The sequence below is a fragment of the Mauremys reevesii genome, linkage group 1, assembly GCF_016161935.1.
Source record: "Mauremys reevesii isolate NIE-2019 linkage group 1, ASM1616193v1, whole genome shotgun sequence".
Classification (NCBI taxonomy): Eukaryota; Metazoa; Chordata; order Testudines; family Geoemydidae; genus Mauremys; species Mauremys reevesii.
In genome coordinates, this window is record NC_052623.1 from 67,173,152 (window position 1) to 67,201,112 (window position 27,961).

General features: G+C 43.5%; 1 protein-coding gene and 1 long non-coding RNA gene across 8 annotated transcripts in view; one reads left to right on the plus strand and one right to left on the minus strand.

Annotated features, from left to right (window-relative positions):
* The window catches only part of DGKH (diacylglycerol kinase eta), a 259,630-nt gene that overhangs the window by 165,969 nt on the left and 65,700 nt on the right, over window positions 1–27,961 (minus strand). The window contains exon 1 of one of the 6 annotated variants that reach the window (XM_039496976.1): window positions 24,247–24,287. The exons of the other annotated variants lie outside the window; for them this stretch is intronic. The gene's annotated coding sequence lies outside the window, so the exon portion shown is untranslated. Of the gene's footprint in view, window positions 1–24,246; window positions 24,288–27,961 lie in introns of those variants that run through there. 6 annotated transcript variants of the gene reach the window in all.
* Window positions 3,130–5,216, plus strand: LOC120376360. Of its 2 annotated transcripts, none has more exons than XR_005587254.1 (3): window positions 3,130–3,761; window positions 4,343–4,465; window positions 4,775–5,216. It is a non-coding gene; the product is annotated as an uncharacterized LOC120376360 (long non-coding RNA). The 2 variants fall into 2 exon arrangements; XR_005587248.1 differs by having other exon boundaries at window positions 3,714–3,761; window positions 4,340–4,465.

A 27,961-nucleotide genomic window follows, 5' to 3' on the forward strand; every position in this document is an offset into this window, starting at 1 on the left:
GTACTCTAGTTTAAACACTCCACAGCCCACAAAATGTTTAAGCCTATTTTAAATCTCAGATAATTTGGGTGGTTGAAGTTTTGGAAAGAGGAGCTTAGTTTAAAAACAAAACTACAACAAAATAAAAAAATAACTTTCTACTAGGATAATATTCCAATATCAAAACTTTGGATAACACATGCTTCCAACAGTGACCAAGGCACCTATTAGCAGATAATGGGTTGTGTTGTCTTTAAGACAGGACAAAGATGCACTATCACATCATATGTTATACACCCGGATACTATGGTGATGAGCATAGTATAAAAACCCATATAGATAAACAACCCTCCGTAGATCTTCAAAATTTTTAAAAGGATATTCTTCCTAGCTTGAGTTCTCAAGAAGCGACAGCCTTTTCTTTCTTTTTATATTCATGTAGTACTCCCAAAAGTAGGTACAGCAGTTTATCATGTAAGGGCCCAATCCAGTTCTCACTGACAACAAAGGAACTCTCTCATTGACTTCAGTGGGAGTAGGATTGGGCTCCCAACAAACAGCTAACAATTCAGCTTCTCTCGTAAGCAACTCTTTTCATCCCAGGTACTATAAGGACAGCGGCTGAGTTTTTTGTTTTGTTTTGTTTTTCTTTTCTTTTCTTTTTTCTTCATTCTTAAACTTGAACTATAAAAACAACAAGCCTTTTCTGTGCATGCTTGCAACCAAAGTGGGCACATTTGACTTAGATGCAAATTTCAGAGTACTCCAGAACTTAATGCTAACACAGATACACATAAAGAGTGAATTGTCATTTACAGTAGTGTTTTTCCCCCATCTGTTTCCTACCATATCTTAGATCAGTCCACAAACATGGTTTGGCACATCTCATTTCCTCATCATCTAAAGTCAAAATGCTTTTTTTATTATGAAAAACAGTATCACAGAATAAAAAAACATATATCCTACAGTATTTTAGGTTCAGCATTGCTGACTCAAAGAACATTACCAGCATGTTTTCTTTGGCAACATACGGACTTGGGATTCACATTAAAGTGTTGGATTCTACAGGGTTGAACAAAAGAGGAGGTATTGTACATTAGACCACCAAGAAGCATAATTTAAAAAAATGCTAAGCTTATTTCTTATTTATTATGCTTTCTTAAAATAAATGAATGCAAAAACCCAGCAGTATCATGTAAGTAATAGCAACCTACAGCTATAGTATTGGCTATTTAGAAATACTCATTTTTACTGAGACAGATATGAGAGGATACAAAAAGTCCCTTTTTAATAGTCATCCTCATAATAAAATGCCGAATATTAAGGCAATTATATATCAACATTATTACCCAGTATATTGTTACAAAGTTAACACTTTTGTTGGGGGGGGGCGAATCCACAGCACTGAACTATAAATAGTACCCTTTAATGTTGTCCATAGTTTTGGCTTTCATTTACACAAAATATAATGAAAACGGGCTGTGGATTAATCGCAGTTAAATCATGCTATTAACTCAAAAAAGAGTGCAGTTTTAATCGCACTGTTAAGCAACAGAATACCAATTATCAGAGGGGTAGCCGTGTTAGTCTGGATCTGTAAAAGCAACAAAGAATCCTGTGGCACCTTATAGACTAACAGACGTTAGTTAGTCTATAAGGTGCCACAGGATTCTTTGTTGCTTTTACAGAATACCAATTGAAATTTATTAAACATTTTGGATGTCTTTCTACATTTTCAAATATATTCAATTAGCAGACTGCATCTTGGCCACGAGGGCGCTAAAGTTACAGTAGTATGAGCTGTTTTTTTATGATCTTCATGTTTGTTTTCCTCTCTATTGTCTTCAGCGCACTCCTAAATTATTCATTTTTTTATTTTGTAGTGACTGACATATGAAGATTTAGGGCGGACAATTATTGCACCTAAGCAACAGGAGCTCACAGGCGATACACTAGCCACCTGATCTTAGGATAGCGAAATGGCTCCTGGATCTACCCCCCACCCTTTTTAGAGAAAATCTTTCATTGGGGTGAGAGGTAAGGAACGTAGAGGTAACTCTCTTCTGGGGACTGGAAGGGGTGGGGGAGAAGGTGGGGAGAGGGAACAGGGCTGGATGTGGGGCAGAAAGGGAGGGGGCAGGGCTTGAGCCAACAGAGAGGAGTAAGGTGTAGGGTGGAAGAGGCAACCCCCCTCCAGGGCGATAGGGGAAGCAGGGCTGAGTGTGGGGCAGAAAGGGAGGGGTAGACCAGTTCAGATATAAAGATCTGGGGCTTGATTCCTGTGACAGTTCTTACTGTGAGTCACCTTGTTACCCTCCTGCCTCCAACGAGAGGGGGACTCGCTTGAGATTAACTAGGTGTCAGCTCCCTGACACTACCACCCAGCTAGCCACCCAAACACTCTCCTCAGGGCTCTGCCAGCCCTCACACTGCCTTACAGGTTAACCATAGGTGGACCCCAGTCCCAGATCCCCTTTGAAATGTTCCTCTATAGTGTCCAGCCCTTTATCTACTGAACACTCACAGAAATATCAGGTCTCCTGTCCCCAGCTTATTTGAATGAACTCAGGTTCAGCTCCTTGTATAACACCACAGCACTGAGATATATTTATAGTGAAAACAACAATAAGTTTATCATCAATAAGTCAAGAGACAGTAAGGAAAATGGAAACAAATAATCCCTAGCTATGGGGCAATTGGACAAGCGGGGCCACACCCCAAACTAAAGAGACATGTAGGAAGTAGTCACAGGAAAGCCGGTCTTGATCCCCCCTGCTGGGAGGGAGACCCATCTCCCCATGACCTACACAGGGCCCTGGGCTGGGACCCAGTGGAGAGGGAGGGCCCGGTCCCCCTATCATCCCTTCTGGCCTACTGGCTGAAAGACCAGCGATCTAGCCACTAGGTTGTGCACAGAAAACCCTAACACAGCTTCACTGACTAGTTCTGTAGCGGGGCAATCACCCCGCTCCGGCTAGGAAAGGGTTAAAAGCCGGCCCTTGGAGAGGGCTGGGGTTGAAAACAGCCAAGGGAGGCTGATTGGGTAGGCAGCTGCAGCTGTGGCCACACCCAATTAGGGTCCAGCTGGCCCTGATAAAAGGGCTGGGAGCTAAGCAGAGGGAGTCTCACTCCAGTGGTGGAGTGAGAAGGACCTGGCTGTTGGCTAGAAAAGGGTATCTCAAACACAGCAGTGCTGGGGAAGGACAGGCAGAGCTGGGGAGCTCTGGCCAGGCGAGTCCCAGCTAAAAGGGCCTGTGGAGGTACTGAAGGTGCAGCCAGGCCAGGAAAAGGCAGCAGGTCCAAACCCCCTTGCCAATGATGAGCGGCCATTTCAGACTACAGTTTGCCCCTGAGAAAAGGGGCTAGATGAAACCTCGGTCACTGAGGCAAGGTGGGCTTTGGGGAATTGGGGTTCCCCGGGAAGGGGAGGATTCCATAGTGTGGGGACACTGCTGCAGGGCAGTACCCCAGAGAAGGGGCACCGCGGGCCAGGACGGATGTGTGGCCTGAACTAAAGGGTGGTACTAGAAAAAGGGAGAAGCAGGCAGCAGCAAGGGAGACACTGGCCAGCAGGAGGCGCTCAGAAGCTGGAAGAGCTAATTTCCAGACCAACCAGCAGGAGGCACCACACCAGTGAGTGCTCCAGCGGGCTACAAGTTCCAAGAGGTATTCTGTGTCAAAGAAAGCATAAAGGTTCTGTTAGGAGACGCACACAAGTAAACATTGGAGGACAGCTGAAAGCAGGAAAGAAGGACAGGACTATGTTATAAAGCGCCTTGAAGGTAAGGATCAGAAGCTTGTGTTTAATGTGGTGTAGAAGTAGAAGCCTGTGAAGGGATTTTAAAAAAGGGTGACGGGGCAGAAACTATGCTGTTCAAAACACTATTTAGTAGCATTTTATATGTTTCTTCCTATAAAACATCAAAACCATTCCCTATAGCATCTGTGGCAGAGGGCCATTTATTGGACAATGTTTTTTCTTGCCCCAAAAAAGTAGTACACGGGCTTCCCTTTCCCATCTCTTCATGTGTTTCTATAGAAATTGCCTTCCATATAAACAGCAGCATTCAGTAATACATGAACAAAACAAATAAGGTATGTAAACTTGCACCTACAGAACATTTTCTTTCTGTAGAAATTTAAATACAATATAAAAAGATCCATTGCATATAGAATAGCATTAATAGTTTACCCCTTCTTCAGCATGAAACCACCAAATCCCTTCTTTTTCTATCTTGGTCTCATTTAAATAGCATAGTGGATTTATAGTTGTGGAATATAGGGTCAGTGTCTACTTGGTAGATTTGATGCATATATAATGAATGCATTCCTCCTCAATTGATGGCTTTGTGACTTTTAGCAGGCAAGAGAAGCAGTTTTCTGCTTAAACCTGGGCCCACCTATGAAGGAAGAAGAAATGGGGCTAAGCTGTTAGCATTTGGACTGGGATGAGAGAGGTCAAATGAGCACAACCCCCTTGTGTCAGGTGAGGCCTTGTTATGACTTGTATTTTATTTAGCTAGCAGAACAGACGTTTTGCTAGTTTTCGGTCAAATCTGGCCCTTAAATCTCAACTAAGCAATATCCACCACCAATTAAGCTTTCAAGTAGTGCAAGCTATGAATGGTATTTCTAAGGTGCTTTTATAATTTTACATGGCATCTGTTTCATATACTATATGTCTGGTTTCTGTTGCCAAATGCTTACTTTTTATTGGAAACCACTGGAGCATTGTAAATGTATGGCGACCAGCTATAATTAAACAGTTTAGTTAAAAAGAATTTCTCACTTTAAGAATAGGGAGGCCAGTATGGATTGAATTTCAAAGAAGCTTTAAAAAGCCAGCAGATGGCACCTAAATGCAAGCAGCCAAGTCCTGGAGGATCAACGGCCTAGAGGGGGAAGAAGCCAGAGGATTCCATGACAGCAAGGAGGAACCAGGGGGGCAGCAGTGTGTGTGCACGCATGGGGCCTCTGTGGAAAGAAGACTGTTTTTTCCCTGAGTGCGGGTGTGCGTGAGCCCAGGGAAAAGGACCGGGATGAACACTGCTAGCCTGGGACTTGTGGTAAGCACTTTGATCTGAGGATTGCATGTGTCCCAACGGCAGATGAGGGCCAAGAAGCTGAGGAACAGCACCCCACCAGGCTGGAGGTCCAGAATGAGCAGTCACCAAAGGAGCAATGAACTTCAGCAGCCTAGCGCAGCACTGTTTTATGTGTACCTCTGGTGGCGTTAAAGGTCTCCGGTTTGGGATAAAGGTTTTGGACACCTCTGGAGGTGGAGGAAGGAATTGTGCTACTGGTTCACTGTCTCACCGTTCTTACTGTATTCCCTTAGTTTCCCATCCCTATTGCAGCCCTCTGGTCTGAACTTATTCCCTTGCCTAATATATAATATATATAATATATATATATAAATGGTTACAAACTCTGTGTAACTGGGTTCTATCTCAGGAGCTCCCACACCTATGTAAGCTAAGGGTGCAAATCATAGAATCATAGAATATCAGGGTTGGAAGGGACCTCAGGAGGTCATCTAGTCCAACCCCTGCTCAAAGCAGGACCAATCTCCAACTAAATCATCCCAGCCAGGGCTTCGTCAAGCCTGACCTTAAAAACCTCTAAGGAAGGAGATTCTACCACCTCCCTAGGTAACCCATTCCAGTGCTTCACCACACTCCTAGTGAAAAAGTTTTTCCTAATATCCAACCTAAACCTCCCCCACTGCAACTTGAGACCATTGCTTCTTATTCTGTCATCTGCCACCACTGAGAACAGCCTAGATCCATCCTCTTTGGAACCCCCTTTCAGGTAGTTGAAGGCTGTTATCAAATCCTCCCTCACTCTTCTCTTCTGCAGACTAAATAATCCCAGTTCCCTCAGCCTCTCCTCGTAAATCATGTGCTCCAGCCCACTAATCATTTTTGTTGCCCTCCGCAGGATTCTTTCCAATTTTTCCACATCCTTCTTGTAGTGTGGGGCCCAAAACTGGACACAGTACTCCAGATGAGGCCTCACCAATGCTGAATAGAGGGGAATGATCACATCCCTCGATCTGCTAGCAATGCCCCCTCTTATACAGCCCAAAATGCCATTAGCCTTCTTGGCAACAAGGACACACGGTTGACTCATATTCAGCTTCTCATCCACTGTAACCCCTAGGTCCTGTTCTGCAGAACTGCTGCCTAGCCACTCAGCAAATGCCCAACCTGGAGAGGAACAGGTGCAGGCTCGCACGCTTTACTCCAAATGGTTGGAAGAGCTGGCTCAGTTTGACTCCCAGATTGTACATTGCCCAGAGAAGCAACACCAGAATGCCGATGCCTTGTCCTGGAGGCCTGATTTAGGAGAAGATGAACCAGAGGTGTGCCATTCTCTAAGGATGGGATGGGGAATGTCAATCAAGTTTGTAATGCTCAGAGATACAGAAAAGGTCAGTGGGTCAATAGACTGGCATAGGAGCCAGCAGAAAGATACTGATATAGAGAAATTAATAAGATGTGAAAAAACTGGTAGCAGTGAGTTCCAAGAGGAAATTCAGCATCATCCTCACCTGAAAAGGTATCTGACTGTGGATAGCAACCAGCTATAGTTATACAGTTTAGGTAAAAGGATTTGGTAATTTCTCACTTAAACAGCTCCCATTCCAATATGGTTGGAGTTTGAAAGAGGCTTTAAATATAAATCCCCCACTGAAATCAAGTAAAACTGAGAACTTCATAAGAATGGATCTTTTAATTGACATGTGCCCAGGGGCGGCTCCAGGCCCCAGCACGCCAAGCGCGTGCTTGGGGCAGCAAGCCGCAGGGGGCGCTCTGCCGGCGCCGCGAGGGCGGCAGACAGGCTGCCTTCGGCGGCTTGCCTTCGGAGGGTCCACTGGTCCCGTGGCTTCGGTGGACCTCCCACAGGCGTGCCTGCGGAGGGTCTGCTGGTCGGTCCCGCAGCTTCGGAGGACCTCCCCGAAGCCGCGGGACCAGTGGACCCTCCGCAGGCACGCCTGTGGGAGGTCCACCGAAGCCGCGGGACCAGTGGACCCTCCGCAGGCACGCCTGTGGGAGGTCCACCGAAGCCGCAGGACCAGTGGACCCTCCGCAGGCAAGCCGCCGAAGGCAACCTGCCTGCTGTGCTTGGGGTGGCAAAATGCCAAGAGCCGCCCCTGCATGTGCCCAAGGGGCAAATATAAATCATACTGTCCCTGATACAATATGAGTATTTACTACTAATATGTGAACTCTCATAATTACTGTTACACAGATTCTCAATTAGATAAAATTGGTAAAATATTACTTAGGTTTTGAATATGGGTGCTTTATCTTACGGTGATGTCACACACACAAGATGGTTTTGGAGACACTCTCACGCATGACAGAATTACTAACTTGAGATTTCTGCGGGGCTCCTGGAATTACCAAATGTAGCACTACATCACTCAATGTAATACACAACCAAGTGAACAGGAGAGGTTTGCAAACATTGTTAGTTCCACAAATTAGGGGGGAGGGTTAGCATAGTAAGATCTGTTGGCAAAATGTGTTTTGCTTTTTTTGTTTTGTTTTGGGATAGACATGTTAAATCATGTTATCTTTTACTAACATTTGCTCTCACAAGAAAAGCAGAGAATTACAGAAAATCTGCAATTATTTAAATCAAGAATCCATTGATGCCAACTGGCAAAGGGTTCATTGTTCTGCAACAGCAACTTCTATGGGGCCTGACAAATTCACTACACTAAATAGGTTGCTGTAGTATTTATCTATAAAGAATATCATGTGGGATCTTAAATGAAAGCCGGGATCATGCTGGTTATTAATATAGTTTGTATTAAGGAGAAGCTTCCCACCCCCAAAAGAGGTAAAGAATTGATTTTGCCAGACACAGCAAAGTATATTCATGTCTACTTAGGTTCATATGGAGAATAAGCATTATAAACCAAACAAAATGGGAGCTACACTTGCATGTCAAGTTAACAAGAGGATATGAAAACAACCTGGAGCCAGCACATCAAACAACGGCGGGGCGGGGGGATCTTTATTCTGAGGTCAAAACAATGAATTTTTGGAAATATTAAAAAAAGCTGAAAACCATTGTGGTAGAATCATGAACTTTAAGGTCAGAAGGGACCATTATGATCATCTAGTCTGACCTCCTGCACAATGCAGGCCACAGAATCTCACCCACCCACTCCTGTATCAACCTGTGTCTGAGCCATTGAAGTCCTCAAATCATGGTTTAAAGACTTCAAGGAGCAGAGAACCTTCCAGCAAGTGACCCATGCCCCACGTTGCGGAGGAAGGCGAAAACCCCCCAGGGCATCTGCCAATCTGCCCTGGAGAAAAATTCCTTCCCGACCCCAAATATGGCAATTAGCTAAACCCTGAACATGTGGGCAAGAATCACCAGCCAGACACCCAGGAAAGAATTCTCTGTAGTAACTCAGATCCCACCCCATCTAACATCCCATCACAAGCCATTGGGCATATTTACCACTAGTAGTCAAAGATGAATGAATTGCCAAAATTAGGCTATCCCATTATACCATCCCCTCCATAAATTTATCAAGTTTGGTATCTGTATACTGAGGAAACTCCCTGTAGGGTGTAGGAATATTCATAAAAACTTGGATCCTGGTTTTGACTGAAAACCAGCAGCTCTATCAAAGACTGAATCCTTGGGAGAAAATTTACTTTATAAAATAGGAAGTGTAACCATTAATAAGTGTAGAGCTTTTTTTGTTTTGTTTTATGTGTGTAACCAGATCTGTTTCCACCCCTTATCCTTTCTCAGTATCTCTTAAATCATAAGAACGGCCAAACTGGGCCAGACCAAAGGCCCATCTAGGCCAGTATCCTGTCTTCTGACAGTGGCCAATGCCAGGTGCCCCAGAGGGAATGAACAGAACAGGCAATCATCAAGTGATCTATCCTGTCTCCCATTCACAGATTTGGCAAACAGAGGCTAGGGACACCATCCCTATCCATCCATCCTAATAAGCATTGATAGACCTATCCCCAGGGGTGAGCTGGAGCCGGTTTGCACCGGTTCGCGTGAACCCGTTGTTAAATTTAGAAGCGGTTTTAGAACCGCTTGTTAACTAGGCTTCCCTGCGAGGGAAGCGTTGATGGGCTCTGCCTGGGAAGCCTGTAATTCCTCCTCCCGGCCGCCGGGGGGCGCTGTGCTGCGAGAGCCATGTGAGCTGCCTCCTGGCCCTGTTGCTGCTCCTGCTCTTTGGACCTCTGGCCCTGGGGCTCCTGCTGCTGCCTGGTGAGTCCGCGGCTGCGTCCTGCTGCTCCCAGCCCCCCCCCCCGTGTGAGTGTCTGCGCCCCTCCCCCGCCTTCCCTGCCACAGCCACCCCCACCCCCAGCCAGCCCCCAGCCAGCCCCTGCTCCCAGCCAGCCCCTGCCACCCCAGCCAGCCCCTGCCCCAGCCCTGCCCCAGCCACCCCTGCCCCCAGCTGCCCCCAGCCACCCCTGCCCCCAGCTGCCCCTGCCGCCCACAGCCCCCGCCCCACCCCTGCCCCAGCCAGCCCCAGCCAGCCCCTGCCCCAGCCGCCCCTGCCCCAGCCGCCCCAGCCACCCCTGCCCCCAGCCACCCGCAGCCAGCCCCTGCCCCAGCCACCCCTGCCCCTGCCCCCAGCCAGCCCCTGCCCCACCCCAGCCCCCCAGCCACCCCTGCCCCCCCAGCCGCCCCAGCCAGCCCCCTGCCCCCCAGCCAGCCCCTGCCCCAGCCAGCCCCTGCCCACAGCCGCCCCTGCCCCACCCCTGCCCACAGCCACCCCTGCCCGCAGCCAGCCCTGCCCACAGCCGCCCCTGCCCCACCCCTGCCCACAGCCACCCGCAGCCAGCCCCTGCCCACAGCCGCCTCTGCCCGCAGCCAGCCCCTGCCCGCAGCCACCCCCTGCCCGCAGCCAGCCCCTGCCCACAGCCAGCCTCTGCCTGCAGCCAGCCTCTGCCTGCAGCCCCTGCCACAGCCACCCCTGCCTGCAGCCACCCGCAGCCAGCCCCTGCCCCAGCCAGCCCCTGCCCCAGCCGCCTCTGCCCGCAGCCAGCCCCTGCCCCCCGCCAGCCCCAGCCCCCCGCCGCCCTCTGCCTGCAGCCCCTGCCACAGCCACCCCCTGCCTGCAGCCACCCCCTGCCCACAGCCGCCCGCAGCCACCCCCTGCCCGCAGCCACCCGCAGCCCGCCCGTCTGCATCACCTGCCCACAGCCAGCCCGTGTCACTCCCTGCCTCCAGCTAGCCCTGCCCCACGCCCCTATCTGCAGCCAGCCCCACATCCACTGGTGCCCTGCAGTTCCCAGGGCAGTAACCCTGCACACCTGCTTCAATGGGGGGGGGCAGGGAGCAGCTGGGACCCACACATGTGCACACCCTAGAGTGACCAGACAGCAAGTGTGAAAAATCAGGACGGGGGTGAGGGATAATAGGAGCCTATATAAGAAAAAGACCCAAAAATTGAGACTCCCTGATCACCACCCACACATGTGAAACGGAGCTCATTTCTAGTTCAGCCCCATCTTTTTAAAAAAGAACTTTAGGTAGGGTTAAAATACATCTGTATTTTCCTGGACATGTCAGGCTTTTCGGTTCTTAATCACCTCCTGGGAAAATATGGACGTATGGTAACCCTATTGGTACAAAAAATACATGCTGTCGCACATCCCTTAAATCAGAACTTTTTATAGGGAACCCGTTGTTAAATCAGAACTTTTTATAGGGAACCCGTTGTTAAGATTTTGGCAGCTCATCACTTATCTAGTTCTTTTTTGAACCCTGTTATAGGGTTGCCCTTCACAACATTCTCTGGCAAAGAGCTCCACAGGTTATCTTAATCTTTGAAAATAAACTTTTCGTTGCTTTCACTCTAAATATATTTAGTGCTGTAATGTTATAAAGGACCTGATCCTGAGTTGCACTCGTCAAGCTGCATATACATTGTCTCTTTGGGGGGACAGTTTAACTGATAGTTATTGTGAGTGTCCTGTGATGGGGCTGGATACTGCAGTGAGTGTCCCGAGAACTCGGGAGTTATTATTACGCTCACAAAGCAGAGTAATTATTCCAGAATCTATATCACTTTTATTCTGGAATAGTGTCAACATGGGGAGCTACTCTGGAATAGCTATTGCAGATGAGCTATGCTGGTCAATTTCCCCATGTAGACACGGCCTAAGAGAGTTAATAAAAAAATATAGACCGTTATGTCCTTAATATGCTGAGAACACTCAGCTTTATATAGCCTTTCCATGTAACTCTGAATTAGAGAAAATGGCAAGTGTCTACAAGAATGAAGCTCAACCAAGATAAGACCAAAGTACTCTCTGTTGGAAGCAACTGAGGCCAACAATTTCAGGAGAGACTACTGATTGTGGATGCCCAATCTGAGCTTCCTTAAAGGGACTCAGTTTTCATAGTGTGACTTCTCAACACTTTCTGAAAATCAGGCCCCTTCAATGTGATATACATTGAGCAGATAAACACTGAGGTACTCAAAATCACTAGTTACTCTTGAAATCTTGGCTTCAAAGAACTGGTGAAATTACCTTGGTACCCTTGGCTGGGGGTGTGCAGCTGCCATTTACTATTTACAATATTACAGCTTAGGAGCATCCCTGGATTTCCAAGAGCATTTTTTCCATCTGTATCTGGCAAGACAATTGTGACCATTACTTGTAGAAGTAGAGCTTGCTACCATCATCCATGTCTTTGCCATTTCAAGACCACACTATTGGAGAGGTCTACTTGAGGCTACATCTTGACACAGCTCAAAAACTTAAGCTACGGGAGTATGAAAATTTCAATGTTTAGCAGTGCCCAAGTGAAACCAATTAAAAGAGAGCTAGTCAGTTTATGGCCAGTCTATGGATTTTAAATTATTTGTTTCAAATTCAATTAAACTACCAACATCTCCATTTTCAAATATTTTGCTGTCATTACCCTTTACTTCTGAGTGAAACTATTTTAGGGATATTTATCCTAGCTAAAAATAAATGAGCATTTACTTCTCAGCAATGTCAACCTCTAATTAAAACCAGTTCTCCGACCAGACATTATACTAAAAAGAAAAAGCTTTAGTAACAAAATTTTCATTGTTAAAGCAGAGCTGTTCATAAGCAATTATACCTTGTCAACTCTAACAGTTAATCTAACCTCTTCAGTGACACCCAGTTATTTTCACACTGAACATCCTCATACAAACCAATAATTATGGCCTTCACTTGCTATCTCCACTGACATTGATTTCCAGGCTATAAAGACATAGGCACATAAGCTCATAACCTTAAGGTAACCACAGGCTCATTAAGGTGTTACTGTATTTCTTTGAAATAGGACATTTATTTCTGAAATGGTTTGACCATTCAATAACAAACATTTTAATCTTCTCCCTGCTTGTATTTATTCTGCCATTTTAATAACTGTTACTAATGGACTGCTACTAGCAATAGGAGACCTTTCCATTGTATGTGTCATCTTTTCACTTGCAGTAAGTCATTTAAAAAAATAAATTAGTACCCATAATGTATAAACCACAACAAAGGTACAACTTATTAGCTTCTAACTTGTTTTCTCCTAGGAGCACTGGGCTGTTTCTCACTAGAGAAAGGGGGCAGCACAAAATTGCCAAAGAGGGGTTGTAGAGGTATGGACTATGCCCCCTCCCACCCTAAATTTACTTGTAGAATAGGTCATGTCACAAACAAGCATTAAAATCACCTTAAACTAAACTACTATAACTACTTACATTTCTATTATTATACACACATTTAGAAGTAGAATGCTAACACAAAATTGGAAAAGACTGAAAGACACAGATCAGAAGAAATTAACAGTTAAGAAAGGTTTCCCTCTTAATTGTAGTACAGTAGAACCTAAGAGTTATGAACACCTCAGGAATGGAGATTGTTTCTCACTCTGAAATGTTTGCAACTCTGAACAAAACGTTATGGTTGTTCTTTCAAAAGTTTACAACTGACTATTGATTTAATACAGCTTTGAAACTTCACTATGCAGAAGAAAAATGCTGTTTTTAACCATCTGAATCTAAATGAAACAAACACAGAAACAGTTTCCTTTCTTTTTTAAAAACTTTCCCTTTTTTTTTTTTAGTAGTTTACATTGAACACAGTACTGTTCTGTACTGTATTTGCTTTTTTCTTTTTGGGTCTCTGCTACTGCTGCCTGATTGCGTACTTTGGGTTCCAAATGAGGTGTGTGGTTGACCGGTCAGTTCGTAACTCTAGTGTTCATAATTCTGAGGTTCTACTGTATGTCCGTCAATCTCCAAAATAGGGATGAAATTAGCTGTGAGTTATTAATAGGGAAGGCAAAAATAGACAACCCTGTATTTTTAAAGAAACAAACATGGGTAAATTATGTATACTATTACTTTAAATGAGACCCCATAGGCTGGAAAACATTTCTCACAACAGCTGCATCAGAGGATGCTTGCAACAGACTTTCTAACATTTAGCAAAGGTGTAAATTCCAACAAGTAGCAGCTTTGCAGATCAGCTTGAAATGAAACATTAAATTCTTTCTGCTTATGATGCTTACGTTGCTCTGGTCTTGGATTCTTGTTGACTATACACATTTGTGTAATTCAAATTTTTAGCCAGCTATCTAAAGAGCTCTTCAAAAACACATATGTTAATGCTTCCTGATATCTGAAACTATGATGTGATTTTTCCAATGTGAACTAGGATTTCCTCTGCACTGTGGAAAAGAGAGTTGATTTTAGGACAATGAACTCTAACAAAGTTGTTTAACTACCGTGATCTGACAAGGTGAAAAATGGAGCCTAAAAGTTCATCAAGCTCCTACCTCTTAAATTTTCCTAGCTAGTGTAATGGCTCTAAGGAATGTCACTTTGGTGGTTAAGATGTATAGACATAGATCATCAGCTCTAAATAAGGCAAATGGAAGAAGCTGAAGGACCCATATGAAATCATGGAGGACATATTGTCACATTTTGGGGATTTAGCATAAGTTGCAGCAGTAAGTCAATCTAATCAAACTGGCTAGATGACTTATTGAGGTCCCTTCCAGTCCTACGCATCTTCAATTCTATGATTCACTGTTCTTAAAAATGCATCTAAAAGTAATATGAATGGGCTCAAGCAGTCTCCCTTACCTCCTCCCTCACATACTTAAAAGTCCTTTTGACAGGTTTCCCTCATCACCTGCTAAAGAAGGCAGAAAACCCCAATTAGAGTCATGCTTTGGACCTGTGGGGTGATTGACTGATTACATCCCCACTCAGAGGGGGCAGAGCTAGGTAACATTTAAGGATTATAGGAACCTGAGGGAATTCAATAGAGGAGAGAATGCAGAGAAGGCAGAATTCCCCTGCAAGGAGAGTATCACAGAGAGCAAGACAGGCTCTTGTGAGGGAAGTCCTGAGGGAAGAACGACCGGCAAGTTGGCAATCTTGATGTAGCCCTGTGAAAGGGTAGAGGACCTTCTTGTTTACCATTGATTGGCTCTTATTATCTTGGCCTTTTGATACCCTGAAAGGAAACAAGACTGGAGAAGTATCTTGGCTAGAGGATTAAGACACAGGGCACAAAGGCAAAGGACAAGCTGGTGCAGGACAGCAGAAGCAGCCAAAGGGAGTGCTAGAGGGGCAGATCCGTATAACGCCAACTTCTTATGCAAGGAGGCACTTTTACCACGAGTAGAGACTGCTACAGTCCTTAACTCTTCTTCCTTTGCAAACAAAACTGATGCCGTAGGCCTGGGGTGGCCAACCTGTGCCTGAGAAGGAGCCAGAATTTGCCAATGTATATTGCCAAAGAGCCACAGTATTATGTCAGCAGTCTCCATCAGCTCCCTCGCCCCGCCTGCCAGCTGCCCTGCTGATCAGCGCCTCCCCTCCATCCCTGTGCCTCACGCAGCATGCAGGAGGCTCTGGGAGGCAAGGAGAAGCGCTAGGGCGCAGCAGGTTTGGAAAAGGGGGTGGGAAGGGACAGGGCCTTGGGGGAAGCAGGGATAGGGCCTGTGGCAGAGGCAGGGGTTGAACAGTGAGCATTGGAAAGTTTCACCTGTAGCTCCAGCCCCAGAGTCGGTGCCTATGCAAGGAGCTGCATATTAACTTCTGAAGAGCCATATGCAGCTCCAGAGCCACAAGTTGGTCACCCCTGCTCTAGGCAGAGCTTCAAATGTTGAATCTAAGCAATGTTTCTTTAGTTTGTCTCCCATTATATACTGCTGTCTTGTCAACAAACTTCAGAACAATACATTTTCTATCAGAAATTTTTCCATTAATTCATTTTAAAAAAAGAGATTGCAATAGTCTTTATCAATGATTAAAAAAACCCACCTTCACACATTTGAAAACAAAGTTGATGGAACAGACTGCGACCAGTTAATTTTTTCTGCAACAGCCTGTTACATAGGGATAATGAGGAAGGAATGGAAATGAAGAGTATCTCTAGACAAAGGAAATCTCTAGGGCATAACCTTGGTATATGTGGAGGATATGTATTCCGCTAATATCTTTTTTTTATATTAATCTGGTCACTGCACTCCAAGATTTTGAACTATTTTATTCCCTCAATTGTTTTCTTGTCTCCTTCCCCACATCTACATTTTTGTAGTTTGCTGAGTCCCTTTTAGTGACCAAATTGTCACTGAAAGAAAGGATTACAGCAACCAGGAAAATGAAAGTAGGTCAGAGGCAGCAGTGATGGGGGTGGGGACAGCAAAAGGACTTGAGGGGGAAGAGGTGAATGGTTCTCTTGATTCCTCTTATAATGAGGATCTATTATATTGTTTGATTAAAGTGCCCTGATCAAGTTGTATTAAAGTTTTAAGACAAATTTAAAATGACCAACAACAACAAAAATCACAAGGAAACCCAGACACATGGAGAGAATTCTTCCATCAGTGCAGTTTCAGGATACTGAATGATCTCTATTATAATAATCAATCCACTGTGCTCACAACAGCTCACAATTTTAGTCTTTCTGACAACAAAAATAAGGTGCCAAGTTTCACTCAAGGGCCCCGATTCTGCAATTGGATCTGTACGGGTAAATCCTGCACTGATGGAGTGCCTCACTGATTTCAATGGGATTCCATGCAGGTTCAAGGATCCAAATGCAGAAATTTGATTGCAGGATCAGGGTCTAAGTGAAATATTAAAGCACAATTTAAATTAAAGGTTATGACATTTATATTAATGAGGTAAATGATTTGTTATTTTCCTAAATGCAACACTATTTTTTAGAAACTGATTAAAAAGACAGAAAAAACTAACTAGATCATCAGATACCATCCCTCCTGCAAACCCATGATATAGACTCCAACAACAAAAGGCATTCTCTTAAAGAGTTTAAACGGATAGTACTGATAATTACTCTAAATCTCCACAAATATAAAAGTAACCAGGTTACCAGTTTATAACTGGAAGTTGCTTTGTGAATTCTCATCCCAACTCGAATTCTGAGCTAGCAAAAAACCTTCCATGCTATTTCTGCTGTGCTTTTTCCTTAAAACAGGTGATGTCTTATTCTCCAAATAAACAGAAGATAAGAGAACCGATTAAACATTCACCATATTGTACATACCCTGTTAAATAAACTTGCATAAGGGATACTGTGGTAAATGCACATGAACTTTCCTTTGTTCCTAAAGCTCTCTAGGAACAACAACAACAACAAAAATACAAGAGTACACACAGAGAGCAGAGTTATAAACAGGGATTTTTATTTCTAATAGAGTTATTGCCAGGATTTATGGTAAAGTTTTAGCTGAAACAAGCAGCTAAGCCTCATGCAGCTGAACTCGACTTCTAGGCTTAACGTAAAACTGACAAGAAGAGGTGCGATATGGTACAAGATTGACCATAAGAGTCATGTAAAACAACTTTTTAAAATAGGCTATACAGCATTCCATTTAAAAAATCTGACCACTTTTTCCATAAACATTAATACTGGAAACCAAAAGTCCTAGTTACATGATCAGCATCACCCATGCAAGTATTACTATTATTCAGTAGCACCCAAGATATGCTAAACACTTTGGAAACACACAGAAACAGGAGCAAAACCAAACACAAATGTTCGCTTATTTTGGCTTTATTTTTACTTCTACCTATATAATATTACATACCAAAACAGCTAAATTGAATGAATGGTATTTTGAGTGCTTGCCTTTGCAACCTGAAGTTAGGAAATGCCAGACTTCAGAATGCTCGTTCAACTTTAATTCAGCCCCCTTGCGCATATACATTTTGATTGTCTTTTAATTACATAATCACATACAGTAGAACCTCAAAGATATGAACACCAGAGTTACAGTCCGAGTAGTTAACCGGACACCGTGTGAAATCAGAAGTAACCAAACAGCAAAGACCAAAAAACAAATACTATACTGTGCCTGTATTTCATCTGGGCTGCCTGTCCCCACCCCCACGTGTAGGGCACCACCCACTTATAGCAAGATGCTGGGGCTGCCAGCCCAAGGCAGCTAAAGTCAGCAGAGCAAGAGCAGCGCTGGGGTCTGTGCTGCTTTCATACTTTCTTTCCTCAGCAAGGGGGACACGCTGCTTACAAACTCATGCCTGCGCTGAGTATGGAGATCAGTTGCTGCTGAAACCTGGCCTGGGGCGTCAGGTGCTGGATCTGGAGCCCGAACTGCGCTTTGTTCAGAGTTACGGACAACCTCCATTCCCAAGATGTCTGTAACTCTGAGGTTCTACTGTACTATATTCTCCAGTGGACCCATTCCTCATTCAATGCACAAGATGGATGGTGCTCCACGAATGAGGCAGCTGTTTAATATTAGTTTTTATCCTCATCATTCAATGTGCCTTATTTACTGCACATCATCCAAACCTTGTATTGAACACAGAATTGTTCGTTTCCTAATGATCTATTCTAAGGTGCTCATCACGATAGAATCTGAGTGGCTTAAAAACACTAATTTTATCTGCACATCTCCCCTGTGAGGTATTATTCTTCCCATTTTACAGATGAGGACAAAGAGACTTGCCTGAGGGGTCTCAGTGAATCAATGAAAGAGCCAGGATCAGACCTCGAGATATGACTTCTGGGTGTCCATCCCTGTGCTCATTCCTCCAAAACACATGCCTTACTGCCAGAGCAGCTGAGCATTCACTGTTCCCACTGACTTTTGCTGAAGCTTCAAGTGCTCAGAGCAGGACTCAGGTGTCTCAAGTTGGGCACCAAGAAAATGAGGCACACACAATTAGTGCCTTCCTACCAAAATTTTACTTTAAGTGACTGGTTCAGCATCACACAGGAAGCCTCTGGCAGAGGCAGGAATAAACTGAATTCTCTGCATGGCATTCATCTGCCTTATCCACAAGAACATGCTTTTCCTTCCTGTAATCCCCTTCCTCATTCTCTACACATCTGCCAACCTCTACAATGAAGGAAGCAAAGGTCCTACAGACAAGAGCCTCAGAGACTACACAACCATAATTCATTCCCAAAGTAGCATCCATCCTTTGTTATCCCAGAGGACCAAAGGGCTACTGGGGCCGTTTAATGAGTCAGAGAGATGGTTGTTGCGGAGAGCGCAGCCTGGCACTTCACACCTCATCCCTATTCTCCTCCCCAGCTTTTGGGCTGCCTCCTCCCAGAGTTCCCAGTGGTGCAGTGTATGCTGCTGCAGAGAAGACAGCAGCACAGGTCCAGCCTTAGATTAGAATGTGCATGTTCGGTCATAATTTTGACAAGCTGCCAGAATGTTGCTGACAACATACATTAAAGAAGGAAAATGTCCATTTTCAGTAGTTTACCGTATATACTCCATCATAAGCCGGATTGTTTATAAGCCGACCCCCCACCAAGATGGATAAGTAAAAATGGAAAATTTTATAACCCGTTCATGAGCCGACCTTATAAGTCAGGGGTCAGCAAACTTTGGCTCCCGGGCCATCAGGATAAGCTACTGGTGGGTCAAGATGAGTTTGTTTACCTCGAGCGTCTGCAGGCATGGAGGTAAACCTAAGTAAATGAAGTGTCCCGGCGTGCCAGTTGCTTACCCTGACGCGCCGGGACAGCAACTGGTGGGGAAATTTTTTCAGGGGGAGGGAGGGGAGAAGCTGGGAGTCAGGGGAGTAACATGACCCCACTCCTAGCCCGGGACCCCCACACTCTCCCCATCCCATCCCTTTCCACCTTATCTGGAGAGGGCCAGGGGAGGATGTCTCTGGCATGGCTGGAGCTGCTCCAGCAGGCTAGGCGGTGCGGCCGCAGTCCGCTCTGGGGGGCGGGGCCGAGTGGCACAGCTGCAGCCCCGGAGCTGCAGCTGCTTCGGAGACTGGGGGAGAGCAGCGAGGCCAGAAGCGGAGAGACTCTGGCCCCGCCTCTTCCCTTCTGGCTCTGCTGGCTGTGCTGCCTCTCCTTGCTCCCTCTGTTGGGGGGAGGGGCTGTGTCCCACCTCTCCCTCTCTATAGCCATTCATAAGCCGACCCCCTTCTCTGGTGCTTCCCTCTTTTACTAAAAAAATTTTGCTTATGAACAAGTATATATGGTATATCTCAGCTAAACCTGAGTGGAATTGCATGGGACAAGAGGACAATTCTCTGGCCCCGCATGTCTCCCTGATGAATTGCAAAGGCCTGCTGCAAATAATGGAGTTGACTCAGCTTTTTTAAAAAAAAAAAAAAAAAAAAAAAAGGGTACACGATTCTTTTATAATGAAAAGTGTTATGCAAACTGAATATCAGAGTTGCTACTAGCTGTCCCTATAATAAAAGAATAACTATCCAAGGCTCTTGGCGCCCTTGACAAATTTAAAATGCAGTTCAACAGCAGGTGATAGCAGCAGCAATCAAAGCCCAGACAATGCGCAGATCTCAATCCCACCACAGTGAATTGGGTGCTCTAGCACCTATGCAGCACCCACCTCAGTCCTCCTCCACTTCCACAAACCTTATCCAATTAAGGTAATACACAGTGAGGCTGTATTCCCTTTGCCATATGGCCCCTCATCTAGGGCAGTCAAGGCCCAGAAGCAAGAGGGAGCCGTCGGGGTCAGAACTAGTGTGGGGGCAGACTCCCACAGCCTTTACTCCAAGAGGCAACCCCTGCCTTTACCCTCAATGATACATGGAGATAAACTTTGCAAGGGAATCTTTGTGAGGATTTCCAGGGAGAACGTCCTTTTATGCAGCTTTACGCACTGTGGGGGAGGGGCAATGACCCCAAAAGAACATTTCTTCCCACAGTTTACAACTCTCAAATGTCTCCACTAAGCTCCTCAAAACTCGTAACCCGACACAAACCTCAGCCATCTTCAATGCCTGCTCAAATAGATGCCTACACATTTTGACTACTTGGAATCCTAATTACTTCAAATGAGTAAATAATTCAGTATATAGTGCATCTGTCACATTAGCCTCTTAGTACTCATTAAATAGCCACAAACAGATTGAGATTTCCTCAAATATTTTATATTTAATTTATTCAATAGGGAGGTTTTTTTGGGAGAAGGATTAAATCTATGGATTAATTGTACTTTGCTGTGAGAATTCAATATAATCTTTATTAGGTTTTTCTGTAACAACCATCCGTGTAGGTCAATGGTTCTCAAACTTGTTCCACTGCTAGTGCAGGGAAAGCCCCTGACGGGCCGGGTCAGTTTGTTTACCTGCCGCATCTGCAGGCCAATCCGGCCAATCGCAGCTCCCAGTGGCCACGGTTCGCTGCTCCAGGCCAATGGGTATGGCTTTGCAGTGTGGCTACTCATCCCCAGGCTAGGCTAACCCTGAAGGACAAACAACAGATGACCATGGCCAGAGTCTCCTCTGGAAGGAAGGAGTGAAGTCTACTAAAAGAAGATGAAGTTGGAAGAATCTGTTTCTCACTTCTGTCATTGCCTTAATCAGTTCCTCCCTACTTGTAAAACAACTAGAACATGGCTTCTTCTCTGACTGGAATCTCTGTTTTTGGATCATAAAGTTATATTCTGTGTAACTGGAATATCTGTGATTATACATATTTGGCTTTTGTTACCCAGAGTTAAAAATCCCTTCTGAATACAGTATGATTCTTGGTTTCCCAGTATCTTCAGAGTTTTCATTCATACTTTCCACAAGCTCAAGAGGGTTGTAACCAAAACCAACCGTCATTTCTGCTTTGTCTTTCAACCCAGAGATTTCACCAGCACACTTCTCTACTCTTAACTTTCTGGCATTGTAAATACTTTTTACATCAATATCTCTTCCCTCCTTTTTCTCTTCCTGATTCTCCTGTACTGATTGTACCTCTCTCAGCTGACATTCTTGTAGGGATCACCACCACCAATTTTCAGTATCACTCCCTAGAAGAGAATCACCATAGTTTAGTGAGAAACATGGACTGAGAAGGCACTGTTTGGATCTGTATTGGATTTGAGCTAGATTTTAGGTTAGAGGATGAAACCAAGCTAGGGTTTGAGTTGTGATCAAGACCATGCTGAAATTTCATCCTGAATGTTGGAAATCACATTATATCAACTGTTCTTGCAAGATTTTGTATGCATCTGAACTGAAAAATAGGCCTGATTTTGTATCGGATCCAGAGATTGGAAATTCAAAATTCTTCTAACATTCAATGAGCTTGAAAAAAGGGTTCTGGTTTTATCAATTGCTAAGATACACTTTAGTTGTTCATGGTTATTTTTCATATTCCTTGCACTTTTGTATATACATTTTAGTACATCAATCAACTTATTCCTCATACAGAATTAATCCATGAAAGCTCCCCTTTCCCTGCCTAGTTTAAAAGCAATATTTACATGTCCCACTAGTTCAAAATCCAAAAAGTCAGTACTTATTCTAAATAGAGACCATAAAATCCTAACCAACTATTCCTCATACTCAGATTCTAGGAAAATTCTTTTATGAAAGTTTCTTAAGTATTAAACATCCTTGTAAGCAGCTGAAGTATTGCACATATATAGCTTAGCAGTCAGATCCTACTAGACTATTCGCACCTGCACATTAACTGCGGAAAGTACAGATCTATCCAATAAGACAGTGCTACAGTGGTCCTGATCATTACAACATGTAGCCAAAGGCTCATCCTGGGCTCACAAGATACAGAACATAGCTATTAAGGGGACTAAATTGTACCTGTATCTTCAGACACAGTGTTTTATATTTTACATGCTCAGGTTAAAAAAAAATCTTAAAAACATAAAAATAAAGTTAGAGCTTCCTAATGTTGTCAAAAAGCTTATAATTAAAAGATTCAGAAGAACTATTGGAAATATCAAGTAAACTTTGATCAACTATAGAAAAGAATAGGTTTTAATTGTTCTATTTTTTCTGTTTAAATATTCTAAAATGAGCCGAGAGACCACTCTGAGAGGTTGATGAAGATTCCAATCTGTTAATTGTGAAACTACATCCATATAATTTAGAACCGATTGCAAAATGGTAGACTATTACTATGATAAGTGTAATGCTCTTCAGAATATCTACTATTCCTTCTGCCAGAGACAGATGGCCTTTAATCGTGTGCTTCAGTTCACCCAAGGCATGTCCATAAGATACCTCAACCTTCAAATAATCCTCACAAGCTATATACTGGACACATGGTTATGTGACAGAGAGATGAGATATCCTGGTGCCCAATGTGAAAGAGAGGTTAGTAAATATGTATAGCAGCAAAAAACAGTTGTTAATTTGGGAAAATCAAATATAACAGGATGTTTAAAATGTAGTGTTTGTGCCTTAAAGTAAATCACTGAAAGATTAAAGCAGAACTTTAAAAATAGTCATATTTATCATTCTAGGATTTACATTTTCATGTCACCCCATGTTTATAACGAGCAGATTCTATACCCAAACAACAAGCTGACATCATTTGTTATTTTATACCATGTATATCAGAGTTGATAGCTAAAAACAAGGATGACCCGGCAGCATTACTGAACAGAAATGACTGGAAGAGGAAGGACTAGAAAAAAAACTATTTTAATAGATTTGTTGGGCAATTTAAGTTATACATTTCCTAAGAGAAATTAACATTCATACTGCATTAATTACCTACTTCCACTATGCTACTGGTTGCTAAGCAACAGCATCTGTCGCTATACAAACAGTCCACCAAAAAAAGACAGACACACAAAACACTACGTAGTAGAACACTAAGAAACAGAACATTTAAGTGTTGTGCTCAAAGGTTGTTTTCAACCTGGAGAAAACAATGTAATTTTAATGTAGTATACATGTAAGATTCAAAATCTGAATTTCAAACAAGAACAAGTTCAGGTCAATATTTTCTGAAGTATTCCTAACTTTGTGCACTTCAGCTTTTGAGTGTCTAATATGAGATATTTCAAGCCTGATTTTCATGAGTGTTGCATACCCACAGATCCCATCAATTTACGGTGAAAATGGGTGTAATCAGTAGCTGGGAGGGGGAATACTCAAGCAGTAATTGCACCAAGGGGAGCACCCAAAAACTGAGGTACACAAAACTAGTGGACACTTCTGAAAATTTTGGCCTCAGCTTTTACTGACAAATGTATAAAAGCTTAGTATATGGCATGTTCAAGCCATGTCAACTTCAATGAATAAGGGTAATTACACAGCAGTTGTCAAATAAAAGCCTGGTTTTGACTCCCAGTAGGGAACAGAGAAACTGACTTTCAAGATAATTAAGTTACACCCAACACTAAAGTGAAATGAATTTAAATTAAACCGGATGACTAGTTTTACCTGTCTTGTTTGTCACTTATCCAGAGAAAGGAGGCATGTACAGGATATCTGAAAATTTCAAGAAGGAAAGCCACGTGCTTCTTCCTTCCTCCCTCTCTTCCTCCCAGGGCCTTGATGACTTTCCTACTAGAAAGGCAGATCTCTGGAGGTCACAAACAGAAATGACTGCAAGTTTTAATAGTTAACTTCTTTTTTCTACTCTACCACCAAAACCATGCAAGTAGTTTTCAGCAATACTTTTTCAGTGTATGTCTACTTTTATTTTTGGGTTCTCTGTGCTTCATCTTATACAAAGTGTAAATACATTTAGGGAAAGTACTCAGAATACCTTGAAGATGCATAGGTTCCAAAACTAAAGGTGAATCTCTTTGCTCCTGATTAGCAGAGACAAACAGAAGAGAGTTTGAATTGCAACCTTGGTGACTAAGAAATTCTCTTGTGTCACAGGTGCCTCCGTTGCTACCTGGTGAAACTCACTGCCGGGCCAGTTCAGATGGTTTTGCAGTCACAAATGCACACCGGGCTGTTTATCTTTCACCATGGTGTGCATTTATTTCGCTATTACATAATAATACCAGGCAACACAGACTTACAGCAAGGATAGGCTTCCCTGAAGCCCTCAGCCCAGACTCACTCTAAGCTTCCTTCTGAGCTCCTCTTGAACCAGCCCTTGTTTCCTGTTTCCTCCCCTTATAGTCTCTCCAATTACAGTAACCCAGTGGTTGTCACCCAGGTGTTCACAGTGCCCCACCAGAAAGTACGTACAGTAATTGCCCTCAGCTGGGCCTGCAGCCTTCTCTAGGCTGCAGCATTGTCAGTAATCAGGGTACTGCTGATAGCACTCCATCACATCTTGCTTTAATTTATGAAGTGAAAGTGAAGCTAAGTTTTCTAGCTGAATCTCAAGGCTAAGTATGGGATGGGTGAAAGGTTGCAATAACTTGGAGAAAAGTCTGTGATGACGACTACCACTACTACTTAACACTTGAACACTGCTTTATCAAGACCAGCTATAGAAACAATAACTGATAGGTCCTCACAATACCCTTATGAGATAGGCAAGATATAATGGGAAAAAAATGATCAAGCCATTTGCTTTTTAAATGTTACTCTATCTTTTCTAGAAGTTATCTGTATAACATTTTCTGCTGGACTACAAGCAATTAGAAAAACCACTCTGAAAAACAAACTATTATATTCAAACACTGTATTGAACATATTATAAGACAATCCTGCATTTACAAACATTGAGAGGGTAATAAACATTCCAGGCAGGGAGCTGCCTTTTTTTAATAAAGAGAGTGAACACATTCTCTTTATTTTAGACTTTAGGCAGGTGCATGTTGAGTTTTGAGAATGGTGGCTTTGGCCATGTTGTTCCTGTCAGACAGTCCAATAACAAACTAATGGAGATGCTGTATTAAAGATTTTAATCTTTTTTAATATTGGATGTGTTTTAAATATTGAGATATATGCCCCCACCTCAAAGTAAAATACGTTCGTCAATATTACTGTTCCTCTAACTCCTCGACTCTCTTGATGGGACTTTTATAGGTGTTTATCAATTTTGTTTAAGCAAGGGCACTGCATAAACAGGCATAAAAGCCTGTTACCTTTATACTCCATCCTTACATCAATTGATGTCTCTACAGTAATATTTTGGGGAGTCATAGTTCTGTGTTTCTGACTTCACTGCAGAATCCGGAGGAAAAGTTAGCTTGAGGTCCCATACTATATTTCAGTAATTAGCAGTGGCAATAGATTATATTTTCTTTTTCTATAAATGGTCTCTTATAAAGTTTGCCCTTGTGTAAAGCTCCATCTTTAATACAGGATTGTCACTGTGCCCTATCTATGCTACAAATTCAGCTTTGTTCAGTTACCAGTTAGTTCATCTTACCTGGTTACAACAAACAAGGTTTAGTTGTACCCGCTCAGTAGATTTTTATATTCCACAACACAGCCATGTGTTAACCAAATCTGTGCACTCAGACCTAAACCCATGCCTACATATATCAGCACATTCTCAGGGGGGAAATGGGTTGTTATCCCGTAGTGCAGGGATCGGCAACCCTTGGCCCATGGCCGGTCAGGAAAATCCAGTGGTGGGCCGGGACAGTTTGTTTACCTGCAGCATCCGCAGGTTCAGCCGATCGTGGCTCCCACTGGCTGCGGTTCGCCGTTCCAGGCCAATGGGGTCTGCGGGAAGCGGCGGCCAGCACATCCCTCGGCCTACGCCACTTCCCACAGCTCCGGCCAAACCTGTGGACGTGGCAGGTAAACAAACCGTCCCGGCCCACCAGCGGATTTCCCTGACGGGCCGCATGCCAAAGGTTGCCGATCCCTGCCATAGTGCCTCAGCAAAGGAGAGTGTGTTCAAACATCATTCACCTACAGCAAAATCAGAAAGCTAAGAGGAAGGGGGACAGGCCAGTTACACAGTTACAGGATCCCAACCAAAGAAAGTGCAGGTGTTGGGAAAGGATTACAGGAAGGCAAACAAATTCCAGCCTAGATTGTTGGCAGGAGCAATATTACTGCTAGCTGCCATGGTTACTAAGAGTATTGACGAGTTGTATAGAGACATAAACCATATCCACTAACTTGTGACAAAGTTATTTAAAAGTTGCAGTGTGGACCAGGCCTTTAGAATTAACATTCAAGGCCAAACAGTGTTATTTTCTTCCCTTTTTTTAAGCTGAAACATGGATCACGCTACATTTTCAAAAAAAAAATTCAAATGTTTTTGTGCTAACGGGTGAAAAAAAATTGCGTACAGCTGCTGCCAGGCAACCACACCCACAATCATAGCAGTCTTTGTATGTATCAGCGTATCTGCCTTTAAGACTTCATACACTGTCTGAGAACAATATTATGTCCACCATCCTTTTAGCTGAGAACACCACAATATGTATTAATCACTTAAGGGGATTTGTTGGTTGTGACCAGATACTAATCCTAGAGGTCCAGATACTGACCATGGTGCATTCTCAGGTCATGTTTGGAATAACAGAGCAATTAAAAAAAAAATCAAACCATGTTACTAGCTGTATGGTGCCCATGCCATTATAATTCCCAACCAATATACACATCATGCCTTTTCCCTGTTTGTCTGAACATTCTCCTCCTCTGAAATGATGAGCCTGGGAAAAAGGAGACCCAGTACTCTGCCTCCCACCAATAAGTGCGCCAACGATCAATGAGTGGTTCACAGATCACAGCTTGGGAACTTCCAATATAGAATATTGAATCTAAAACAAGAATCGCCACCTCACTGTTGAGAATTTAGTCACATACTCTATTTTGAATTTTACATGTTGTTCACTGGCGCCTCTACACCACTCAAGATTCTCCCCAAACTCCTGCATCCCATTTCTTCAATCTGCAGTTAGACAGAAAAGGTATCAAAATGTACCTGTAGGAACAATTACAATACAATGGAAATTCAAATTGAAAATCACTTACGAACTGTGAGAACAAAGCTCTCTGGTTCTACATTTTCCTTACACTCCCTTCTTTTTCTTCAAAGAGCTCTGTCTCATGCAAATATGCTGGTTTTACTTCAGGTGCCTCAACATTATCCACCTAGATTTCTTCACCAAGAACTTCATCAGGCTCAGAAAAGTGTATGGATAAGGGAGGAGAAGAAAGAAAGCAAGAAGAGCTAGTACAAAACCAGGTCATGTCAACCTATATGCTTCTACAGTTCTCCAGCACAACGGTGTCTAAGCACTTGACAAGCATTATTGTACTTATTTTCACCATACCACTATAGAATAGGGAAGTTTTTTGTTTTTTTTTATCCTGATTTTACAGATGGGGACAAGAAGCCAATTTAAAGGCTCCCACTGACTTCAGTGTGGTTTGGATTAGGCACTAAATGATTTACCAAAAGTTACACAAGAAATCTGTGGCACAACTAGAAATTGAACCCAGATCTCCTAAGTCTTCGCCACAGACCATCTCTCATCACTTTGACATTTGTTTCCTGAATCAATACTAACACGATATAGTTATGAATTTAAAGTAGTTACAGCAAACAGTAAGAACTTCTTGCCTACAATCTGATTTCCTGTAAATTATAGTGTTTGTCAGAACAGTCAGTTTACTGAAAGCTTTGGGGTATTGCACAATTTTAAACACTCCCAATTCTGTCACAAGTGTAAGCTGGTTTATTAGTGTTTTTTTATGTTTGTTTTTAAGGTTGATAAGTACTGGCACCTGTTTTACTTATTCTTCTCAGAACATACTCAAGTGGAGAATATGTGGATGCAATATAAGTTTAAAGGAGGTGCTACTCTACTATAC